This window comes from Lynx canadensis, unplaced genomic scaffold, assembly GCF_007474595.2.
Source record: "Lynx canadensis isolate LIC74 unplaced genomic scaffold, mLynCan4.pri.v2 scaffold_54_arrow_ctg1, whole genome shotgun sequence".
NCBI lineage: Eukaryota > Metazoa > Chordata > Mammalia > Carnivora > Felidae > Lynx > Lynx canadensis.
The window spans coordinates 51,875-64,564 of NW_023397576.1; the positions used below are offsets into that span (position 1 = coordinate 51,875).

Genomic DNA, 12,690 nt, shown 5'->3' on the forward strand with positions numbered 1-12,690 from the left:
GGGGATGAGATGAAATGTCCCGCCTCAAGTAGTGAGGCAGAAGGAAAGGGGACCATTCTTCCTTCCTGTGCCTTTTGGTATATTCTGGCCCTCGGTGCCTGGGATAATGCTCACTCACAGTGGGCAAGGCAAACTACTTTCCTGAGTGACCGATTCGAATGCAAACCTCATGCAGAAACAGCCTCCCAGACACAACCAGAAATAATGTTTAACTCGGGCATCCACGGACGGTCCAGTCGACACCGAAAATTAACCATCGCGGTAGTTAGGGCAACCTCACAAACCATTGCGTGACAATGTTTACACAGTAAAGCCTCGCCACACCCCCGACCCGCCTGACAAATGGGGGAAGGATAGTGCCGGCACGAGAGGGTCTTTGCCAGGGGTGATGTGCACTCTGTGAAGATGGGAGGAGTAAGCGTGGAAGGCTTCCTGGAGGAGGACGCATTTAGCTAGGTCAGGATAAACTAGGTGAGCCAGATTTCCGAAGTGCGAGATGACTGGAAACAAAGGAAAAGGTATGTGCGAAGGTCTAACAGGGGGGGGGGGGGGGGGGGGTCGGCCTTGAGGGACAGACACGGATGTACAAAGACAAAAATATGAACAAATATTTGAGTGATTTATTTGGACCTGGAAGTATGGCGGTTTCCACTCGTAGACCCAAGAGAATGGACAGTCTGCCTGTCAATCACTGCAGGCCCTCCAAGCTGATGTCTGAAGGCGGGGCCATTGAAGGACGGCAAGCACCCGGCAATGAAGCCCTACCACGTGAGCAGGCCGATGACGGTTTGGATTGTGCAATGAGGCTTCCGTAGACCGTTCCCCTCAGTGATGACGAAATACGGCGGGTACTGTGGATATATGGCGGGTACTGTGGATATATGGCGGTTGACAATGCTCCGATCTCACAAGTGTAAGTTTAATGGACTTTCTCTCATAATTGGCTGTTTGAAGTGTGAGTTTAAGAGAATCGGGGCGGGGGGGGCGGATGGTGTGTCCTAAGACACGTTGACAGATGTGTCTCATGGGCTTCCGGATTGATGACAAGGGAAGGGCCCTTAGCTGCCTTTGGGGACATTGTTGTGCTTTATGTAACAACATGATGAGTCTTTCAGATCATTTCATTTGTCTGAGTGTGGGTCTCGTACCCCCCCCCCTCCCGATTCGTGGTCTTCAGGTTTTGTGGTGTTTGCAGCTTAAAAATGCAGAAAAAAGGGTGGGGTTGGCTGAGCCTGAGTGGGTCTCAGACAGGACGATGGCTGTTGGCTGCCTGGGAGCCGATTTTGGTTTCCATGGTACAGTGCTTGGGGACGGGACTTGTCACCGACTATTGTTTACATCTGGGTCTTGGCCATTTGTGTGAGGTGTCTTGGTGACCGGCTATCTCTTATCTTGATGTGAAACGAAAGGAAAGTGAAAGTAAGGAGAGGGGGGCATGTGTGTGATTACGACAGCCGACGCCTGTCTTCGAGGGCAGTTTTGTCTTTCATTTAACATGACTGTGTGTTTCCTATCAGTTGTTCAAAATTTGGAATGGTCTTCTGCATATGCTGCCTTGGAAAGGCGGGGGAACCGCCTGATAATTCCAACGTGAAAGTGGGGAAACAGATGGCGTGGTGGGCTCAGGGCTTGTTCACTGACCACCGGGAATTGTCTTCAGTCATCACAGAAAGCTGCATTTTTCTGTAACGTATTCGTGTTTTTCCTATCATTGTATCCAACCAGTAGCGGTCCGGAAGCTTTTCACGTGTTTTCCATAAAAAAAGGCGTTCTATTAATTGCCGTCTTCGAATGAGAAGGTAGCCTATTGGGTCGCCTTGGCAGGGCCTTGGTGCTTTAAGTCCCTGATGGGAATGATCTGCTCGGGATCTTATTTCTTGTTTCACGTGATAACGTAATGGCAGTGGGGTGTGTTTTCCCTGTGATATTGCAACATTGCATCCGTTTGAGTTTGGTTTTTTATTTTGACTGTGTTTCCTACGCGTTCTCCAAATGTGAAAGTATTTTCAGCGTGCACCGTGGAACAATTTGTCCGGCTGGACACGTGAAAGTTTCACCCGCCGAATGTCTCCTAGCCGCTCTTGTTAGCCAAGACTGAACACTGTTTTGGCATTTAATTTTCCATGTTCGCCTTAAGGCAGCCAATTGCGTTTTGATGTTGGCGCTCCTCATAGATTTCCTTTAAAGTGCTTGGTGTAAATTTCAATTTACAGAGGAGGCATTCAACGTCTAATGGGGTGCCTTATGTTTCCAGTATAATGGCGTGTTTGACATAATTTATTTTGCTAAGTCCTGGTCTTGTTGCCTATGGATAAATTCTCTTAAAAACAAAGGTTTTCTGGGGAAACTGCCTGGCTCAGTGATAGAACCTGTGACTCTTGATGTGGGGGTTGTGATTGCAGGCCGCACACTGGTGTGGAGAGTGCTTAAAAATAAAGTCTTCAGAATGAATAGTAATAAACGTTTTGAGGTGATCTCAAATTACAGTTCAAAACAATCTGGTGAATGCTTGCCTCTCATACAGCTGGGGATTTGGGTGTACAAAAGAATTGGGTCTCCTATGACTTTGTTCCATTAAATGTTGTTCCAGGCCCTTTGCGTAAGCTTTGTGTTAACCGGTTTTGGCGTTGTCGTTACTTTACAAATGAGGAAAAGATTGTTTTAATTATGTGTGTGCTTCTTGCTTTAGGACGGCGACTGGCTCCCGGTGGCCCGGGAGCCCAACCTCTCGTCTTATTTGCTATTAAAATGTTTCTGAAAAACTGGCTCTGTGTGTTTTATTTCATGGGTCCACTTGAAATTTTCTTTTCAATGTAAAAAATAGCAGGTATTGACCATCAGGCTGACGGTGCTGTTTCCTGACCGCGAATTCCGGGAAGTGCCTGTCACCGGCCATCCCGGAATTCCGTTGGCTTCGTTCTGGGTTTCATTTCTCATGATAATCACATGACACTTATCAACTTTATTCAGGTCAATTCTGTACTTAGTCTTTAGTGCATTTGCTTTGAACGTCACGGGGCATTTTCAATTTATTTACAAGCACATTCACCCCCAGAAGTATTGCTCTCTGTGTTCTAGAACTGAATGGCCCTTGCTGGTCGCAGTGCATACTTTTGAATATTATAGTAGAACCCTGATTGTGCACGTGACATAGTGGCATTTCTTTTCTTTTCTTTTTTTTCTTGTTATGTCTTTAAATGCTGACCCAGGTGCTCCTTCCTCGGTGTTCTCGCATAGAAAAAATTACTTTGTGGTATCCTATTTGCAAAGAGTCTGTTCCCTGACACCTCCAGTCCTCCTTGTTAGGGGTCCTGGGCTAGACTGGACATGCCGCTCTCCCTGCACCCTACTGCACCCCAATCGCAGAGGGTGCTGTCCCTGCGTCTTTAGCCACAAGAGCTGACCGTGCCTTAATGCCCCAAGGGCTAGCATATTGGCTTAGGAAATAGTCAGTGGCTGCCTGCTTCTCCTCATACACCTCCCTTCCCGTGTCAGACCTAATGTGTAAACCAGGGGAGAATTAAATGAGAGGGAAGCTGTTGTTTGGCTCAAAACCCTGAGCGCCCTCACCCCTGAGCGTAATCTGATACTTGGTGTTAAGTACAACAGGGACTTCCTTTTGATAATGGTGATAGCTGGGTTTGCCTTATTAGCCTTTTTGCTGATTGATTCTTGATATTGACTTGAATTTGGTATCTTAGCTCACGTAGAAACCATTTAATGACTCATATCGGTGACACGTTGGAGGTCTGTAAGATGTACTTTGATTACATTTAGACCTGTGAAAGATCCACTGCTGGTATTTGGGTTTGACTGTCTTCGGTACTGACAGGAAAGCAGACTTCAGGAACTGGGACCCTCAACTAGCCTCACCGATCCTGACTTTTGAGACCGAGTCCTCGATCTTGAACAAAACCTAAGTGTGGAATGAAGGTGCTTTCATTACTTGCCCATTGCCTGTAGTATCCCAGGGGCACTCTTGCACATTGAGAGCAGATTCTCCAATGTGTATGTAACCAGATGTCCAGTTTGTTCCCGTCGTTTCCTCCTCGGAGACCTACGTTCAACGTCAGGTGGTAGGGACATTATGCAATGTGTGAAATGCTTCGGGAATTTGTTGTGATTAACTTAGCTCATTTTTCTTTTTAGCAGTTTTGGAACTTACTATGTTACCGATTACGAAGTCTAGTATAACAGCCCAGCCATTGTAATGTGCATTTCGTGGTCTATTAAGTAGAACACAAAACCCATTTGAATGATTTGTTACCCATCGTCTTGCGTGGTATGTCAGTGTCAGCAATGGGTGACAAAGTGAGAACACCACCACCCATTCCAAAGGTTTGTTACCCGCAATTGTGTACGAGTGGACGGTTTCATTAGTGAAGAGCGGCATGGGAGTTCTGAGACACCCCTTCTCGCCACTGAGTGGTGATACCTCTTAACATAATATTTAAGAATTCCCCTGTGCTGGTTGATGAAGGCGGGATGCGCCATGGTTCGTGCTGAGGGGACAATCAGCCAGCCTCTAAAGCCGCAGTCTCACCTTGTGGGTTGATTCATGCAGTTCCTGTCTTACATTCTCTTTCACTCTTTTGGCCTACTTCACACAGGCTGCATGATTGGGTCCTCTGGCCCCACCAAGCACTTTCAGAAATTGCTCTGGATGAGGGAAAGAGGAAGTTTGCCCCATCCACTCGTGTTGTGAGTTTCCAAGTGACCTAATTTTCCTGCAGCGGTCCCAAGCTGACCTTCCACAGGTAAGGCTCTTTGTAGATTTGTACAGTCATCACCTCCCTCAGGATCTGTGATGGGAACGTCCAGTTCCGGTCAGCCGGTGGGCCCGTAATGCGAGGAGAGGACCCTGAGCCGATAGTCAAGACCAGCCATACGGGTAAGAGCAACCTTAGGCTGTGTGAGGCCAGAGGTGTTGGGTGAATAGCACTTGTCTCCTGTCAGCTGTCCCTTTCTTCCAGATGGTGTGGAAATCCCATCCCTGAGTCTCTAACATGGGCGCTTCCCACAAGGTCGGGGTCACTCCCTAGACACTACTTGTTGACTCCGTGGTAGAGACTCCATGTCTTGAGTCAATTTCCTCAAGGAGTCAGTGGCATCTTTCTTCCAGACCTTCTTCGTGTTCCTCTGCTTACTGTTGCGTGCCACTGTTACACACGCGTTGGCTTTATTAGAATGTCAGATGTCCAAAGAACCCTGATCTTGAGCCTTTTTATCCTTTAGGTAATCGCTTTCTACTACCATGCAGAAGCAGGATGGACTGGATGGGATGGTCAGACACAAACTTCAGGAACTCCGAGATTGTGGGAGCACTGCTCAGGTGCATTTCTTCAGGTCTGAATGTAACTTTTTTAAGTCATGGATCTGAATTAATTGAAAGCCAGGAGTACCTAGGAGAGGCGAGAAAGATGAGACCTGTACACCAAGTGGGTGCCAGAGGGTGACAGTCTCCCGGCCCACCCCCGCTGGGGTGGGTGGGTGGGCATTTATGTGGCAGCCGTGCTAGAAGCACAGGCTAACAGTTCAAGCAACGTGTGGGTCAATACTTCTTTGCAGGTTTCCCCTTCCGTACATTCTAGCTATTTTTTGGCTTTGCAGATGTTGCCGAGACCGTGTCACCCATCGTGTTTCGTTCACAATAAGTTTCCAGTATGTGAGTCTGAAAGACCCTCGGCCCTTTCTTCCTGTCATCTCTGAGCCTCAGCTTCCACATCTGCAAACTGGAAATGACACCTTGCTCTTGCTCTCAGGCGTGGGGTGAAAATCAAGCGTGGTCGTCTTTATGAAGTGCTCAGCACACAGGAGGTACTGAAGAAATTAGGACACCGTTTCCAGAATGTGTCCATGGGAGCAAAGGATCATGGCTTGGTTTAGATCCTCTTGCCACCTGTGCAGACCCCACTTGCACTTCATTTCTTGAGCCTTTTGCTGTAATTTCAGCTACATTTTGTTTCCTTTCACAGGGCCAGCAACTATTCTCAGAGGGTCTTGGGCATCTCTTTGGAAATGGACCTCTTTAACTCTGCTGTGATGCCAGGAGGTAGCCCAGCATCCCAGACCCTGCCTTTCTCTGAGCTGCATTCTTTCCTGGCGGCCGTGGACGTCTGACATTGAAGCTGATGTCACTCCGCGTCAAGTTGGGGCTGGAGGGTGCTTGGTAACTGGCAGTGCCCAAAGGTCTCCTGTCTTTCCTTCTCTGTATAAAGTTCCTTCTTTTCTGGGCAGGGGTTAATTTGGTGAAAATCAGGTGAAGACTTTGACGGTTGGGTGTGAGAGTGTTAAGCGTAAAGACGAATGGCTCTAAGGTGCATTCAAAGACCCTCGTGACCTCTAGAGTCAGACACACCTCTGGTTCCTCTATTGCTTTGTTCGCACCAGTTTTATCCAGAAGGTGGCATCGCAGAGCCTGATGTGCACTCCCCAAAGTCCAAAGGATCCACATTTCTTTGTGGTTAGACACTAACGTATGTAGCCTTTACACAGCATGTTGACATTTCAAAGACTTTTCATTTATCCCTATACTTGGTTCAGTTACTTTCAAGCCGGGGGAGATGGGGGTCATTACGACTTCCTACCCAGTGAAAACCTGAGACCTGAGGTACTTAGAAAACTCTGTGCCCCAACTCATGTTCCTTCCCCAGGCGGTAGGTACAAAAGTGAACAAGAATGGCTTGTTTGCTTGTCAGAAGCAGTTGTACAACTTAATAACTGTGATGCCTCCTCCTTCTTGTACACACACTTGTGCCCGCCCACTGCCCATCAAAGTCATGTTGGGTCATTTCATCGGGGGGAGGGATGGGGAAGACGTAGATGAATGTTTTATGGGTAAGTCTTCTGAGTACTGGCACTTAACAAAATAAGTCCCAAGGTTGACGCTTCCAAAAGGGTGACTGTTTAATTGGTGGCATCTCAAACTCAGGACCCTGAGGGAAAGACAAGGTGACCCTCCCAACTTAAGGTGGGGTCTGGCTTGGTGGCTCTTTCCCAGGAGTCCACTCTGGAGCCTGCCACATCAGTTGCGTGATGAGGCCTGTACTCAACGAATGTGTACTTCCCAGCGGGGATGTTAATGAGTTATGAATTCTCGGTGTGAAGTATTTCATGTCACACCCTGTTAGCCTGAAGTGGATTTTCATTCCTCTTACGTATGTCGGTGACAGAAAGGGAATGGATATCGAACACCTGAAGGTAAGGCCTTTGCACTTGTGCTGCCGAAGGAGCACGAGGTAAGGCCTTTGAAATGGAGTGGATTCGTTGTCACACTGGTTCCCTGTTATAGGCGCACGTTTCCACGGATGAGCATTATTTCATTGGATACATGTACCACATTTTCTTTATCCATTTATACTGTTGATGGATGCTCACAAGTCTCTCATGTCTTACATGGTGAGAATAATACCGTAGGGAGGATATGGGATGAGAATGTGTCTTTGACATAGTGGCTACCTGTCGTTTGCATAAACGCCCAGATACGGGATTGATACATCATATGGGAGCTCAATTATTAATTTTTTGAGAGGCCACCCTACTATTCTCCGTAGTGTTACCCAATGTGGGGCTGTCAGGTTGTCAGACGCCCTTTACAAAGAAGCTGAAAGAGTACGTCTACCATGCAGAGCAATGGCCTACTAGGAATCACTGGGAATCCTCATGTTGTGTACGGGAATGTGGTTGGAATTGTATCCACGCGTTTCCATCAAAACTTCCTGCACTCTTCCGGTGATCATACCTTGCCGGTGGCAAGAAGACGAGCGGCGTGTGGGTGCTGTCAATGAACCTTCCATGAGGCAGGGGACCTTTAGATTCTCACGGACATGAGTTGATGAGCTGGATGTCCGGGAGTCTCCTGGGTCAGGTGTCCATGGTGGAGGATTCATCCCTGGGCCTTTGTTTCTACGCCATTTCGGGCCATTCATTTCTCCCGATTAGTGAAACCTAGGGTCCAGAAGGGATATATGAGTAAACGCTGGGAGTGTAAAAAACTTGCAAGGGGGTGCGTAGAGTATCTTAGTGTGAAAGTGTGGTAGGCACTGTGGGTTCAGAGGCAATGGCAGCATCTGGCGACTGGGCAGATATTAATTCCCAGGGAAGAAATGGGTCATGTCTGGTCCTGTGGCCTCCAATGCAGAGAAACTAAGAGTATGTCTACCATGGAGGTCAATGGCCTCCTAGGAATCGTTAGGAATCCTCATTTTGTGGATGGGAATGTGGTTGGAATTGTATCCAAGCGTTTCTATCTAAGCTTTCTGCACTCTTCTCCTGACCATACTCTGCACATGGGGGGAAGAGGAGCGGCGTGTGGGTGCTGTCAATGAACCTTCCATGAGGCAGGGGACCTTTAGAATATCAAGGACATTTGCTAATGAGCCTTTGTGGTTATCAACGTCCATTTCCAGGCTCTTGATTTCAGTTGATTAGTGAAATCTGGGGCCCCCAAAGGCTCTGAGGACACCCTGGGAAGAGAAGGAATCTTGACCTTGGGTGGGCCGAGGGACTTGGAGTGAAAGTTGTGGTAGGCATTGTGGGTTCAGGGGTGTGTCCCCTGCCTTTGTCCCTTCTCACGCACTACCCTGGGGTCAGCATAACTGGGGGCGAGAAGACAATGGACATTGGTGGATGTGACATGAGAAACTATGCCTGTCTTGTTGAGTTGACACGTTCATTAGGAGAACAGGGTGTTGTTTTCCACGTTCCCCGTGGAGTGTGGGTTTGCCAGCAGGCACGGCTCTGCTGTCTCATCCTTACTCTGTGGTACCATGGGCCTGTGAAGGAAGGCCACGGGGTAGGGTGGGTCGTCCTTCCCCCTGCTGTCTTGTTGCAGGTGACAATAACCTGAGGCCCTTCTGAGAAGGAGCTGCTGTTGCTTATGCCTCTTTTATCCTCCAGGGACATTTTCTTCCATTGTCCCGGATGTCTGTTGCCTCTTGGGCACTGCTTGTGGTGTTTGCTTCCCCCTCCATGTGTCAGGAGGCTGGGTTTTAAAACTGGCAAGAGGCTTGTTTAGCTTTTCAAAAGGTTTGCGAAGAGGCAGAGAGCGCACAATGACAAGTTTTCCAAAGTCCATGTTCCCAGAGAAGGGAAGGGGGAGGTCGTGTCCCCCTTTTCAATGGGGATGGTTTAGCTCTTGTTTCGTATTTTCTTTGCCCTGATGCCATGCTCCCACGAGAGACCAGGCCCCATTGGTACCTGCACCCCTTGGGACCTGCACCCTTGGTACCTGCACCTGCGTGGGTGCTGTCAATGAACCTTCCATGAGGCAGGGGACGTTTCGATTCTCATGGACATGTGCAGATGTTTCTGGATGTCCGGGAAGCTCCTGGGTCAGGTGTCCAGGTTAGAGGATTAATCCTTCCTATTTTGTTTCCTTGTGACGTTTCAGGCTCTTGATTTCTCTTGATTAATGAAACCTGGGGTCTAGAAGGGATATGAGTATTTACTGAAACTTGACAGCGGGGGTCGAGGGTCTTCATGTGAACGTGTGGGAGGCATTGTAGGTTCAGGGGCAATGGCAGCCTCTGGGGCATGACAGATATTAGGTCCCAGGGAAGAAATGGGTCATGTCTGGTTCTCAGGCTTCCGATACAAAGAAGCTGAAAGAGTTTGTCTACCATACAGAGCAATGGCCTCCTAGGAATCGTTAGGAATCCTCATTTTGTGGATGGGAATGTGGTTGGAATTGTATCCAAGCGTTTCCGTCTAAGCTTTCTGCACTCTTCTGCTGACCATACTCTGCACATGGCGGGAAGAGGAGCGGCGTGTGGGTGCTGTCAATGAACCTTCCATGAGGCAGGGGACCTTTAGATTCTCACGGACATGAGTTGATGAGCTGGATGTCCGGGAGTCTCCTGGGTCAGGTGTCCGTGGTGGAGGATTCACCCTTGGGCCTTTGTTTCTATACGCCATTTCGGGCCATTCATTTCTCCCGATTAGTGAAACCTAGGGTCCAGAAGGGATATATGAGTAAACTCTGGGAGTGTAAAAAACTTGCAAGGGGGTGCGTAGAGTGTCTTAGTGTGAAAGTGTGGTAGGCACTGTGGGTTCAGAGGCAATGGCAGCATCTGGCGACTGGGCAGATATTAATTCCCAGGGAAGAAATGGGTCATGTCTGGTCCTGTGGCCTCCAATGCAGAGAAACTAAGAGTATGTCTACCATGGAGGTCAATGGCCTCCTAGGAATCGTTAGGAATCCTCATTTTGTGGATGGGAATGTGGTTGGAATTGTATCCAAGCGTTTCTATCTAAGCTTTCTGCACTCTTCTCCTGACCATACTCTGCACATGGGGGGAAGAGGAGCGGCGTGTGGGTGCTGTCAATGAACCTTCCATGAGGCAGGGGACCTTTAGAATATCAAGGACATTTGCTAATGAGCCTTTGTGGTTATCAACGTCCATTTCCAGGCTCTTGATTTCAGTTGATTAGTGAAATCTGGGGCCCCCAAAGGCTCTGAGGACACCCTGGGAAGAGAAGGAATCTCGACCTTGGGTGGGCCGAGGGACTTGGAGTGAAAGTTGTGGTAGGCATTGTGGGTTCAGGGGTGGGTCCCCTGCCTTTGTCCCTTCTCACGCACTACCCTGCGGTCAGCATAACTGGGGGCGAGAAGACAATGGACATTGGTGGATGTGACATGAGAAACTATGCCTGTCTTGTTGAGTTGACACGTTCATTAGGAGAACAGGGTGTTGTTTTCCACGTTCCCCGTGGAGTGTGGGTTTGCCAGCAGGCACGGCTCTGCTGTCTCATCCTTACTCTGTGGTACCATGGGCCTGTGAAGGAAGGCCACGGGGTAGGGTGGGTCGTCCTTCCCCCTGCTGTCTTGTTGCAGGTGACAATAACCTGAGGCCCTTCTGAGAAGGAGCTGCTGTTGCTTATGCCTCTTTTATCCTCCAGGGACATTTTCTTCCATTGTCCCGGATGTCTGTTGCCTCTTGGGCACTGCTTGTGGTGTTTGCTTCCCCCTCCATGTGGCAGGAGGCTGGGTTTTAAAACTGGCAAGAGGCTTGTTTAGCTTTTCAAAAGGTTTGCGAAGAGGCAGAGAGCGCACAATGACAAGTTTTCCAAAGTCCATGTTCCCAGAGAAGGGAAGGGGGAGGTCGTGTCCCCCTTTTCAATGGGGATGGTTTAGCTCTTGTTTCGTATTTTCTTTGCCCTGATGCCATGCTCCCATGAGAGACCAGGCCCCATTGGTACCTGCACCCCTTGGGACCTGCACCCTTGGTACCTGCACCTGCGTGGGTGCTGTCAATGAACCTTCCATGAGGCAGGGGACGTTTCGATTCTCATGGACATGTGCAGATGTTTCTGGATGTCCGGGAAGCTCCTGGGTCAGGTGTCCAGGTTAGAGGATCAATCCTTCCTATTTTGTTTCCTTGTGATGTTTCAGGCTCTTGATTTCTCTTGATTAATGAAACCTGGGGTCGAGAAGGGATATGAGTATTTACTGAAACTTGACAGCGGGGGTGGAGGGTCTTCATGTGAACGTGTGGTAGGCATTGTAGGTTCAGGGGCAATGGCAGCCTCTGGGGCATGACAGATATTAGGTCCCAGGGAAGAAATGGGTCATGTCTGGTTCTCAGGCTTCCGATACAAAGAAGCTGAAAGAGTTTGTCTACCATACAGAGCAATGGCCTCCTAGGAATCGTTAGGAATCCTCATTTTGTGGATGGGAATGTGGTTGGAATTGTATCCAAGCGTTTCCGTCTAAGCTTTCTGCACTCTTCTGCTGACCATACTCTGCACATGGCGGGAAGAGGAGCGGCGTGTGGGTGCTGTCAATGAACCTTCCATGAGGCAGGGGACCTTTAGATTCTCACGGACATGAGTTGATGAGCTGGATGTCCGGGAGTCTCCTGGGTCAGGTGTCCGTGGTGGAGGATTCACCCTTGGGCCTTTGTTTCTATACGCCATTTCGGGCCATTCATTTCTCCCGATTAGTGAAACCTAGGGTCCAGAAGGGATATATGAGTAAACTCTGGGAGTGTAAAAAACTTGCAAGGGGGTGCGTAGAGTGTCTTAGTGTGAAAGTGTGGTAGGCATTGTGGGTTCAGAGGCAATGGCAGCATCTGGCGACTGGGCAGATATTAATTCCCAGGGAAGAAATGGGTCATGTCTGGTCCTGTGGCCTCCAATGCAGAGAAACTAAGAGTATGTCTACCATGGAGGTCAATGGCCTCCTAGGAATCGTTAGGAATCCTCATTTTGTGGATGAGAATGTGGTTGGAATTGTATCCAAGCGTTTCTATCTAAGCTTTCTGCACTCTTCTCCTGACCATACTCTGCACATGGGGGGAAGAGGAGCGTCGTGTGGGTGCTGTCAATGAACCTTCCATGAGGCAGGGGACCTTTAGAATATCAAGGACATTTGCTAATGAGCCTTTGTGGTTATCAACGTCCATTTCCAGGCTCTTGATTTCAGTTGATTAGTGAAATCTGGGGCCCCCAAAGGCTCTGAGGACACCCTGGGAAGAGAAGGAATCTCGACCTTGGGTGGGCCGAGGGACTTGGAGTGAAAGTTGTGGTAGGCATTGTGGGTTCAGGGGTGGGTCCCCTGCCTTTGTCCCTTCTCACGCACTACCCTGCGGTCAGCATAACTGGGGGCGAGAAGACAATGGACATTGGTGGATGTGACATGAGAAACTATGCCTGTCTTGTTGAGTTGACACGTTCATTAGGAGAACAGGG

The 12,690-nt window shown here is 48.8% G+C and overlaps 1 long non-coding RNA gene across 1 annotated transcript; it reads left to right on the forward strand.

Annotated features, from left to right (window-relative positions):
* Positions 1–567: 567 nt before the first annotated feature.
* Positions 568–8,033, forward strand: LOC116737927. Its single transcript, XR_004343267.1, has 5 exons — positions 568–913; positions 4,611–4,757; positions 5,236–5,346; positions 5,611–5,817; positions 5,976–8,033. It is a non-coding gene; the product is annotated as an uncharacterized LOC116737927 (long non-coding RNA).
* Positions 8,034–12,690: the final 4,657 nt, after the last annotated feature.